The sequence below is a fragment of the Rattus norvegicus genome, chromosome 12 (genome assembly GCF_036323735.1).
Source record: "Rattus norvegicus strain BN/NHsdMcwi chromosome 12, GRCr8, whole genome shotgun sequence".
NCBI classification, from domain to species: Eukaryota; Metazoa; Chordata; class Mammalia; order Rodentia; family Muridae; genus Rattus; species Rattus norvegicus.
In genome coordinates this window covers 38062294-38074301 of record NC_086030.1, presented here as the reverse complement: position 1 = coordinate 38074301, position 12008 = coordinate 38062294, and the positions used below count along the sequence as shown (strand labels likewise).

The window sequence follows — 12008 nt, the reverse complement described above, 5'->3', positions numbered from 1 at the left end:
TCTCTGCAGAGTTCACTGACTTCCATCAAGTCTGGCTTTGTCAAGGGATAATGGCAGTTCAGAGAAGGTCTCGTGGGACAGAGCAAGGACTCCAGGCTCACAAGGGAGTCCTGTGGGCCCAGGACTCCCTTGTGAATGGCTGTCAAGGTTCTGAGTCGAACCAAGGTTCTATGGGAAGGGAGCCCACAGCAATGAGGGGGCCACAAAACTCACCTTACGGGGAAACACACTACTGCATGTGAGGTCCAGAAAACCAAAATGAACAATGAACAGCAGCACCAGTCCAGGCACCGGCATACGATCCAGTGTCCTCCCACCAGCACGTGAAGAGGGGCAGTTAGAGCCACTCTGGGCAACAGAATCTTGACTCTCGAGCTGGACCCCGAACCTCTCATGTTTAGAGGAAACTGCTTCAGGCTGGTAACCTAGAAGCTACAGTCGACCCCCCTCCTCCTCGGCTCCGTCATCTCATCTAGGGCTGGACATCCACTTACAGGTTGTATTCATTGGGCTTCTAGCGGATTCTTTAAGATAAGAACATGCCTGTGTTACTCGGCGCTCTATCAACCTTTTAAGAAGAATCCTCAAGTATCTATGGCCCAACAGACAAACGAAAACAAACAAAAAATAAAAAACCCTTTATAATCTCCAATTTTCAGAAAGATTACAGAATGAAAGCAAGAACTCCCATATATCTACCATGGATCACTGATTCCTCTCCTTTTGCACTGCTTTATGTCTGGGCCCTCTCCCTACGCGTATGAATAAATGGGAGTACTATCTGTCCTGGCCCATGAAAGAAGCCTTAGGATGATTTGTCCACGGCAGCCCTACTACCCCCGCCACTGCTGATACACCCCTTCCAGTTCCTTCACATCTGATGTGAATGTTGGGCACGTGAAGCAGACAGTGTTACCTTTCTGTTACAGACAGGAATCTGAGGCACAGGTCCCAGGATGGACACAACCCCTCCCACCACATAAGCCGTTGATATTTAAGACCCCAGTTTAAGATAAACAGACTTTATCATGCATCGTCTTCCTGACTGTGGGATAACTTTTAAATGTGAATCGTTCTGAGTCTATAGCAGAATAAAAGTGGGGGGTGGGGGAGCAGTGTCTGGGTGTGCTGTATTCTCTACGTCACAGCTGAGTCTTGAACTGTACCCTGCACAGGAGCCATGAGTGAAAGGGTAGGCTGGGGACGGGAACTCCCTTCCACTGTTACCCTCAAGCCTCCCCCTCAGATAGCTGGGATGAAGGGAAGGACGGCCAGTGGAATGAGTACTACCTTCTCGGGCTGCCTTCCTGCTTGCTTAGCCTACTCCCATGCGGGCTTCCTCTCAAGGCAAAGGTGAGGTCTAGTTTTCATCTAGAGCCAAGGGCCTGCCACACGGAGCAGCTGCATGTGTAAATGACGGATGAGTTGGTCAAGAGAACCGAGTTCTGGCTCTGCCTTCACAGCACAGGCTGGTCAAACCCTGAGAGGGCATGTGAGCTTGAGAAATGAGGTGACTGCATAACATTCAACGAAATGGAATGAGGAAGGCACCCATTCAATGGTCAGTAAGACTCTGGGTCAGTCACTCAAAAATAGCTGCCCAGAGCTGCTCTGGAAACTAAGTCGGTAAATGGAGAAGGAATAGGAAGCCAGGATACTCAGACATCCAAAACCGAGCAATGTCACAAAGACATACATGCGCATACAGAAAACACATACACACATCACATACACACCACATATTACATATAACACAAACATAAAATACATAAATTATCACACAAATACCCACATGTTCACAGAACATTACACATGTATGAGCACATACACATGTCTAGTGCACAAACACACCACCCACAGCATATCACACATATACATATCAGTACACCAACCACGTGCACGCAACACTAACACCCTACATACATACACAGCAGTAACACATAGACATATACATATCATATACAATATTTATTTGCACCCTCATATACAAGTCACACACAACACCAATATATCACTTACACATACATACCATACACATGTACATTTCTACCTTCCCATTCATATACAGAATACCACAAACACAGCACACTTTCACAGAGCTCTGTAGATACACGGAATACTCAGATACTACAAATAAAATGAACATACTACAAAAACACTCACGTCTCGAACATAGCTCACATGCAAACACACAACACACTACACATGCCACAACTATACAGGCACATACCACACATATGCACATATTGCCACCTACTAAACTACAGTTATACAAATACCAAATATACACATGCACACAGCCTTAGTCATACATACCACATGGAATACACATATATACCAACATACATGTGAAAAGAAACAAATGCATGCACCCATACATTCACATATACACACAGTATAAATAATTCACAGGCCCCACATATGCAGTCATACACAAAATGTGCGTATTTGAGCATACGCCCCACGTTTATATACACACTCCCTCACATACACCTATCACAAACCACATATACAATGCAGTCTCAGATGCACACACATTACATATGCACACATACCAGACAGTTGTACATACACACCATACACAGAGGTTTATATCTCACTACCTCTTAAGCTCATCAATGTTTCTGACAATCCCCTTCCCTTAGAAGATAAAGGAGCATCTGCATGCTTCTCCCACAGAAGAACATGCCGATTTCTGTAATAACCCAGACACTGTTGTACAGGATAAGGAAGTGGTGGGCAGGAGGAGAGAGAGGGTGGATTCTCTTTCTAGAAGTGGACAAGGTCTGTCTGCTTTACTCAGCTTAGACAGTGAGCTGAAAAGAAATGAGGAAAGGCACAACTGTGTGACCCTGGCAGTGCTGGGAACAGTTATTAAGATCATCCATGCATGAGCAGAATGTCAACAGATATATGAGCTCCTGCTAACAGAAGGGCACGTGTGTTTGTGTGTGGCTCAAGCTTATTTACATGTGGATATGTACATGCATGGGTATGTGTGTGCACACTTAAGAAGAAGATGAACAAGTGTGCCTGCATGTGTGTGCCTGCGTGTGTGTGTGTGTGTATGTGTGTGTGTGTGTGTGTGTGTGTGTGTGTGTGTGTCTGTCTGTCTGTCCAAGGAAATCACAAGAGCACAGGAATTTCAACGCATGAGCTTCCTTCTTCCTGTATAGTTAATTCCCTAAGAGACTTTTTAGGAGCTGTACATGGGTACACTAGGTAGGGACAAAGTTTCAACCTCCCAGATAGATACTATCCTGAGCCCAGCATCCCTCAACAGGGGTAGAGCTGCCTGTCCTGCCTGGGCGTAGTCTGGTGCTCAACCTAGCAAGGGAGAAAAGCACTGAACTTTTCCCTCACAGCACCAGGGCCTCGTGAGGTCTGTGTGAACCACAGGCTCCCCTGCTTCCCGCCATCCCTTCCCTGAATCCCGGCGCTCCTGTCAAATTAAAGGAGAGAGAACCACTCACCGCCTGAAAGCCAGCCAATACTGTGATTATTCCGCGTTTCCTGGAATGAGCCTTCTACACTTTCGCTGGCTGGAGCCATCGGCAGCCAGGGTTCCCACCTCTCCAAGCTGCTCTCACACCCTCTGCAGCTCCCCAAGATGCTTTCAAGTAAGTCAGCACTACGTGCAATCTCGCAGTCCCAATCACACTTGGGAGCATCCACTAAGCAAGGACTTGGGGAGAAGGAGGAGGAGGCAGGGCTGGAGGGCAGCACTCAGGGTCTACCTGGGACACAAGCAGTGGGAGGTGGAGCTCGGCTCTCCTGAGCTCTGCTCTGGCTGTCCCTTCTGGGTTTGCCAACTGAATGATCAGAATGGGTGCTTGGCTGGTCGTGAGGGAGCATGGAAGACTCCAGGACAAAGGGACTCTCTCTTGTTGTGACAGCAGCGGTGGCAATGGCAACACTAGACCATCCCCCTACCCCCTGCTAAACTGAGAGCAGAGATGAGGACAGAGCGGTACTTGAGGGCTTGCCTTTACGTGTCACATCATATTTTCCATCCTCAGGTAAGCAAAACAGACCAGCACACGGCCTCCCCAGCAGCCTCAGCTTATAAGCCCATCACAATTCACAGCCAGCCAACAACCCAGACGTGGGTAACGCCACTGAGAAGCCTGCACGGCGCCAGATGCCAGGAGGGTCTCAGGAAATGCTGAGCCTGGAAGTTCTGCTGCTGCTGCTGCTGCTGCTCGAGACACGGACTCCTTGCCCTGCCCACGGGGCCGTTTTGCTGACCAGGGGTGAAGCACTAGAAACAGAGTCTGTGGCGGCTCTTGTGCAGTTTTAAAGGAAGGGGTCACGAAGGAGATATAGCCAACCACAGAGCTACACAGGCCTTGGGCTGCTGTCGAGGTTCGAATGCCATTATTAGAGCAATCTGTCAAGGAGAATGCGGAAACAAAACTAGAGCATAATCAGGTGGCCACGGCCCGACTTAGCAACAAGACCCCGAGCCCTGCTGTATTCTAGTCGCTTGGGAGAGCCACCGTGTGCGGGCCTCGGCAGCTCAGGTCCACACCTGGATGTCCCAACTCAGTCCGCTGCAGGCAGCCCCCTGAGCTGTGGACCTCTTTCAGAGTTAGATATGGATTCCTCAAGACCACACCAAACTTTGGTGCTCCTGTGAGTCAGGCAGGGCTACTTGGTGTGCGTTTTTCTATTTAAAGATCAGACAGGGCTTACACACAGACACCATTCAAGCCTGTAGCTTCTAAGAAATGGGTGCTAAATACAGTATCTTCGGCCTCACTTTCCATCAACACAGGAGATGTTCTTGTTGACAACCGAGGACTCTTTTTTCCACTGCCAGCTGCACAGGAAGGAGGGGTGATGGGGGGGTTGCTTACTTGGGGGTGGGGTGCCTGCCTCCTGGGCTGGGCTGTGGTGGGGTCAACATCACCAATTCCCTCTCCTAACGCCATTGCCAGGGTGGGACTAGATGAGAATGCTCACCCACCAGACAGTAGTCTTAGAATCCCATGCCAATGGGGGGGGGTGTCTGAAGATGGACACAGGACATACCAACAGGGCTAGTCTACCTCAAATAAGCTGGAAGACTGGTCTCCCAACAGCACCCTCTTGGAATCTTGGTGGAGGGACAAAACATTCCCACGCCGAGTGCCCCTTTCCAGAGGATTGACGACTAGTCGGCCAGAAAGCCAGGCAGCCTGTAGCCAGAGCTCTGCCCGCTGGGGGGCACGTGAGCGTCTCTAAATTTCCTCCTTTCCTTGGTGCCACCACGCTCTAGGAAAGCAGGCTGTGTGTGCTCTAGCAATCACAGGCAACATTGGAAGTACACAGCGCAATGTCCTTCGCCCTGGGAGCCACTCGGGAGAGAAGCTGTGCACTCCAACTCTCCCAGACAGGCAGCGCCAGAGCAGGCCAGCCCAGGCCTCTCCTTCCATCTCCCTCCATCCCGGCTTCTCAGAGAGAAACCAAACAGACCCTTGACCAGATGGAGCCTTCCTCGCTAATAAACCTAGCCTAAGGCTGAGATGTGTTCAAGAAGAAGCAGAAAATTACCTTTCAGGAAGCCAACGTGAGGTAAGGGGAGTGAGGCACCAAAGTACCAGAGCAGGAGCCTCACGCAGCAGGTGCTGGCTGGAGCCCCGCTCAGCGGCCCCATCCTGCAGACTCTGCTGGCTTCCCACATGCAGGTCTCAGAGAGCCGTCCCCAGCCAGCCCGCAGCTACAGGCAGCTCATGCCTGCAAGTGCCAGCACACAGTCCCCTGGCTGTGTGAGGAACCACCACGCAGGGACAACAGAGGCAAGGAAGAAGGAGAGCGGCAGAGGAAGGGGTGGGGAGTGGAGCGGGAGGGCGGGAAGGAGGGAGAATTGATTCTCTCTCCTCCACTGGGACCACTGAGCTAAGTTGCCATGGAGAAAGGGGAGCCGCTGGCAGAGCTTGAGGCGGGCGGAGGAGCCATATGCCAGGGGAAGGCGTCAGCAGAGCCAATCCCACAGTTCTGCTGTGGCAACCTCCCCAAACAGGCCTTGGCCTGCGCACCGAGGCAGGGTGGGGCATGGCTGGACGGTGGGCAAAAACAGCCCTCCGCTACAGCCACCCTGAGGGCAAGCAAAGCCCAGGACGGTACCCTAGCACAGGCTGCTCGTCCACCCTAGCTGGGACCCTGGACCTGCCTCTTTGCGCCTCTAACCTCACGCTGCTCACTCGCAGCCCAAGGTCAAAGTCCCAGGAAGACAGTCGGTCCCCTCCCCAGGCTTTTTAGAAGCACTGCCTTTCTATCCTTGCCTCCTGTTTCTAAAACTCAGCCACCAAACCCTGAGTCATACTTTCCCACCCTCAGGAAGGAGGGGATGCCCACCCACAGGAAGGCTTCTGTGGCCCAGAGCCACCCAGGCAGGAAGCCAAGATGGGAGGCTGCTGGGCACCTGCTGGTTAAAGAAGAGACCCTATCATGGGCACCCTGGACCAGACCCACACTGGGCTGCATCTCCCACCAACCTGCACACTACCAACCTCACTGCAACTGCTGTGCAAACCCCACTACAGGGCTGGCTCTGCCCCCAGCCTCACACAGTCTCTGGCTGCAGAGGTGGTTGGGGGAGGACAGGAGCCTGGGCTGGGTCTTTTTCTCCCTTCGGAGATCCAGGGCCATTGCCAGTCTGGTCACATCTCTATGCTTTCATTTCTTTCGTACAAACTGAGACAGGACCATTTTCTCTACCAAGCTGTGCTCTGGGGCATCGTGATGCTGGCAGACTTGGGGAAGGCTGAGGCTGTGGACGCTGTGTCCTTCCAGATCCAGTTGGAAGCATTGGGGCAGCATCCAATGCCCTGCCTCCCCTTGTGTACTTGGCTGGCAAACCTTAGGACAAAACCTGGAGCCAACAGCAGTGCCCCCAGGCCTGTTTTCCTTGAGGGAACATCTGAGGGTACCATGTACCCTGCCTTGCCTCTGAAACCTGCAGTCAAGAAAACATTTTCTCTTCCTAGGCTCACTCCAACAATTCATTATGAAAATATCCCAGTATATGAATAAATCAGAAAGATGTTATAAGGAACACATAGATTTACTACCCAGATCTCTGTTTCCTCTTCCTTTTCTATTGTTAAAAAAAAAAATAGAACAAAGAATTTACCGTATTTATCGATTGAGAGCGTGAATCAGTGGCGTGAAGTCTATCCACGGTGTGGTACAACTGCCACCTTCATCTGTCAGCCAACCCCGAAAGGAGACGGAGACGCATGGGGAGCCGTTTCGTTACTGCTTCTCGGTAGGCCCTGACCGCCACTAGTCTACTGCATCCAGACATGCTAGCTCTGGGTGCTTCATAGAAACGGAATTACAAAGTGCATGCAGCCCTTTGGGTCAGGCTTCTGTCACTTATCACGTTCTTTCTCAAAGTTCACACAAAGGAGTAACCTGTGTCGGTTGCTTCATTCCCTTCACGGCAGAATAATATTCTGTTGATTAGACAGACCTCGTTGTACACGTCTACTCGCCACAGGATGGAAGTGTGAGTTATTTCTGCATTTGGGTTCTCCTCTCACTCCTCTCCCCAAGACCTAAGGAAGTATTCTGGGCATTTAACCTACAAGCTGCAAGTCCCAGAGACCCCAAACTGAATGGTTACCCACCTGCCTTTCCGATAAGCAAGGTTCGCCTGTGCCTGATGTGGGAACAAAGACAAAAGGCTCCAAGTGGCCCTCAGTCCCCTCTGTCCCAGGGAAGCTGCCAGCTGGGTAGGCGGGTTTAGAGGGACCCCCACTCCATACCTTCCTGGACAGATGAAGTGAGTTCCAGTGCCCCTGCCGTACAACTGGTGAGTATCCCCCTTTAGCTACAACCTCCCAGGTTGTTCAGAGGCAAGGCCAATGCTGCCCAGTCGGGCGCTCCATGAGGATGGCCGCCCTCTACACCTCTACTGGCCAGGTGCAGCTAGGCCTAGGCGGCCACTGACACACACACTGTGCCTAGGGCTGATGGACAATGCTGCTTTGCTTTTATTTACAACTGAAATTAAAGACTTACATGGAGCTGTGCTGATCACCAGGAACAGGACAGCTCTAAAGGTAGAGGAAGCCAATGGCCTAGCTCCTCGACCTCTCTCTTTCCCTTTCCTCTCTCCACTTACCTGAGCTGTCTGGGATGTGGGGGAGGCTTCTGACTGCAGCCTGGGCCAAGGCCTATCTAGAAGGACAGAGGGTATGTGGTGGGGCTCTCAGGGAACCAAACGGGTAGCAGCTGGGGAGTAGGCTCCTTAGACTCCATAATGACAAGAGTCTGAACCTCAGGCCTGGATCCTCCTCTCTGCCCTGTTCTAGAACCACTCCCTTCGCCCGTCTCCCCCAGCAACTCCTGATGTCATCCCAGAATGCCTGGGTAGGGGCTGTGGGATTGGAACTTCCTTATCATCTCTGTGCGTCGGCAGAACCCTATGTGGTTATGCAACCTTGGTTCCAGGCTAGGTTGAGCGTCCAGCACTTAGGGAGACTGGCCCCCGTCCCCCACTGTGCTCCAGACTCCCAGTGCATGGAGGGTCTCGTGGTAACCCAGACCACACTCTGAAACCACCCTCTCCCTTAGGAGATGCGTAAGGACACACTTATAGAGGATAAAGTGGCTTTCCCGGGCTCATCCAGCAAGGCTGGTCCCAGGCCCGTGGTGTCGGGGGGTTGGTTGTACAAGCTCATTCTCCTGGGACCTCCGGTGCTGGCCAAGCAAAGAGCTATTTGCCTCAAAGTCAAGACAGCAGAAATGAGAAACAGAGTACACTATTGCTCTCCGGCCCCCGTCACAGCAACCTGCCTAGTGTGTGTGGGATGACAGTAAGGTGGCCATGGAGATGCCAATGAATAGGGCAAATTTAAACACAGCCACAAGGCACAGGTGGCCTCAATCTCTGTGGTTTCCACATCCAGAGAGTCAGCTAACCACAGCCTGAAATGGAAAATATTGAGGAAAAAGAACCGCGTCTGTACTGAGCATGTGCAGATCTTTGCTTGCTGTTAACTCCCTGAATGGTACAGTGGGGCAGTTCTTGGTGGGAATGGTGCAGTGTGGAAGTTCCTCACACAGTTCTAGAGTGTTCAGCACCACAAATGAAGTAGAGAGGTGAGCTGAGGTGTCCAGGAGCAGATTCACAGGGATATGCAGTACTGCCTTCTACAGAAAGGGATGGTGCACTCAGGTACAAACAATGCCTCACTCTGAGGGGCGGCTGTCAAGCTTGACCCCTGTTGCTCTATCCTGAAAGGGCAGGTGCTGCTGAGGACAGGCCTGTCCTCTTCCTGCAAAGCCTTTCCTTGCCTCCCAGCTTCCCGTGCTCCTGTAGGAGCAGGACCTGGGGACCCACCACAAACCTGTAGGGACATCTTGCCTCCCGCAGTTCAATCCCCAGTGGCCTCCCAGCCTCTTATTCATGCTGTCCAGACTGGGGCCCACCTCTTCCCTCAGGGGTTTGCACCTCACAAGCTCCTCCTGCGAGCCTCTGTGTAGGCACATATTACTCAGGCCTTCTTGAGCACTTAGTTAACTCTGAGTCAAGGCCTTCCCTTGACCCTTCTCATTGTTCTCATGTATCAACCTTACCTAATAGACGATCTACTCTTCTTTGATGTTTTTTCTTTCCAAATGGTGGTTAACGATTGCTATCCCAATAGCTTAAGTGCTTGGTTCAGTGGCCTTAAGGATATCAACATGACTATGCAGCCCTCCCCACTATCTCTGCAACCTTTTCATTTCTCAAACCAGATCTGCACTCATCAAACACGAACTCCCCACCTTGCCTCTCCCCTGGTACCCTCCATTTTACTTCTGTCGCTACCAGTCTGATTCCGGTGACCCAACCTTATGGCATCATTATAGCGCATGGAATACACTGTGGTCCTGCTGTGCTTGGCTTCTTTCACTTAGCAGTTCATGTGTGGTGTAGCGTGTTCCTTTGTAAAACTGCCTGTCATGCTGGGCAGGACAGCATATGCCTTTGTTCTCTGTACTTTGTAGGTGGATCTCTATGAGTTTGAGGCCAGTCTGATCTACAGAGGAAGCTCCAGGACAGACAGGACTACACAGAGAAACCCTGCCTCAAAAAACCAAAGCCACCAAATAAAAAAACCAACTGTCTATCTCACGTACCAGATGGAGACTTCTAGGGTATTCACTGTATCGTCTCAGGGTGTGCCTGAGAGAATACCTGGTACACAGTAGGTACTGAGCAAATGTTTTAAATGGACAAATAATGAGTGAGTACCCAGACGGACAGGTGGGTGAATGGGAAAAGATGGATGACGATGGCTGAATGAATGACAGGTGGATAGATGGAGAAGCTGCAGAGCAAGTACCTCAGTTCACACGCCTGTGCCAGGCCCTGATTTATATGCAGACCTTAGCTCCTGGTCCTACCCAACCACGATGAAGCCACTTGCCCTGGAGCCCAAGCCTGCCACCCCTAAGATATGGCCATATTCAGTGTGGCAGAACCCTCCCCTAAACTTCACAATGGGTTCTCTTACATGGTTAGCCCCTTCAGGATGTCCCCTCAGATGTGGCATATCCAGGGAAAATTTACTAGAGAATTCCCAATTATAGTTTGTTTCTTCAACATGGTCTCACTCCATAGACCTAGCTGGCCTAGAACTCCTGTCTCTGCCTCCTGAGTGCTGGGATTAAAGTCCTGTGCCACCGTGCAAGGGTCCTAGCTGCAATGTGAAGGGGCCTAGGAGCCTCAGGCAGTCTCAGGGTGTGGCAGAGAAGAGAGTGGGAGGCCAGGAAGTGCCTGGAACACACATCTCATCTGAGGAGCAGAGCCTGCGGAGGCCCGGGCAGGCTGAGGGCTGGACCTTCAGCCCTGCTCTGCAGCTGGGCCTACAACCTTGGCAGCAATTCGCCTCTCACCTTTTCCACATCCTGCCTAGCTATTTATAGCCATCCTCTCTCTGAGAACGACTTTACCCGTTTTTTTTTTTTGTTTGTTTTGTTTTGTTTTGTTTTTTTCTGGCTGGACAGACTTGGTAAATTGAAGTCAGGAGAGCCCCACCTTCGTATGCAGGAGGTTTCAGGGTATGGCTATACTTGGCTGGGTCTGCCTGCACCTTGTCTTGTGACAGCCTCAGGGCCTGTGATATCCTCTGCCAGGTGTGTGGTGCCTTGGCGGGGGGGGGGGGGGGGGGGGGGATTCCAGTCCAGGCAGACCTTAACTTGTGGTGCTAGAAGATGGGGATCCTAGAAAGCCCAGGTCACCCCAAAGTTACTCTCTCCTCTAGGAAAGACATATTGTGGCGGTGGAAGGACAGCTGTACCTTTAAATGCTCGGGCCCACAGATATGAAAAACATTTGCACTCTCTGGCTGTTTGCATCTTTGGTTATTTTTAGGGTGAACCCAGTTGCCTCCCCTTGGAACCGGATGAAGCCCCAGAGAAGGCACGTAGTCCTTTTTTCCCAGATGGGGGGTCCTGCTCCTGTTTCCCTGGGAATGAAGTCTTGGACATGGGCTATCTTGGGGAACCGCCCCCAGCATCACATACTGAGCTCCTCTCAGGCTCACTTGAGGGACCTGTGCACAAAAGCGGCTTTGCTGACATCAGGGCCACCCGCCTGCACCCTGAGAGCCCCTTGCCACCCCCCGGGTCTGGAGAAAAGAAAGCGTAAAGCAATCCTCCACAGAACCCAGCAGTCCCAGGCGATGGGAATGTCTGGCTGGCGTATTTCTAGAACAAGCAGCAATTAGAGGCGATCTTCTCTCCTGCCCTCCCCTCCCCAAAACAGAAATAAATCAGTGCTACCATTCTCCCAGATAATGATTTCCTCCATTAAATTAAAAAGCAGAAGAAAATGTTTTTTAAAATGGATTACCAGCCCTGTGCTTTCAGAGATCACATGACCTGTCAGCTCCTCTCAAGTCCGGATGCATCAAAGCCCCTCAATTAATTTTTAATAAATAAGACAATCACAGTGTAAGGCTCACCATCAGCCTGTCCCACCCCGCCTCCCTTTCACACTGGTACATCGGGCTGGCCCTCGGCTCAGT

The 12008-nt window shown here is 51.4% G+C and overlaps 1 protein-coding gene and 1 long non-coding RNA gene across 20 annotated transcripts in view; one reads left to right on the top strand and one right to left on the bottom strand.

Moving 5' to 3' along the window:
• The window catches only part of Pitpnm2 (phosphatidylinositol transfer protein, membrane-associated 2), a 131648-nt gene that overhangs the window by 65745 nt on the left and 53895 nt on the right, over positions 1-12008 (bottom strand). For 2 of the 19 annotated variants that reach the window (XM_039089450.2, XM_063271312.1), the window contains exons 1-2: positions 8114-10010; positions 7118-7442 (exon numbers count right to left, since the gene is read on the bottom strand). The exons of 8 other annotated variants lie outside the window; for them this stretch is intronic. The gene's annotated coding sequence lies outside the window, so the exon portion shown is untranslated. Of the gene's footprint in view, positions 1-3473; positions 3611-5535; positions 7025-7117; positions 8035-8113; positions 10011-12008 lie in introns of those variants that run through there. 9 more of the 19 variants (XM_039089448.2, XM_063271311.1, XM_039089449.2 and 6 more) reach the window with 8 other exon arrangements.
• LOC134481294 (uncharacterized) lies at positions 5420-10118 on the top strand. Its single transcript, XR_010056763.1, has 2 exons — positions 5420-5556; positions 9985-10118. It is a non-coding gene; the product is annotated as an uncharacterized LOC134481294 (long non-coding RNA).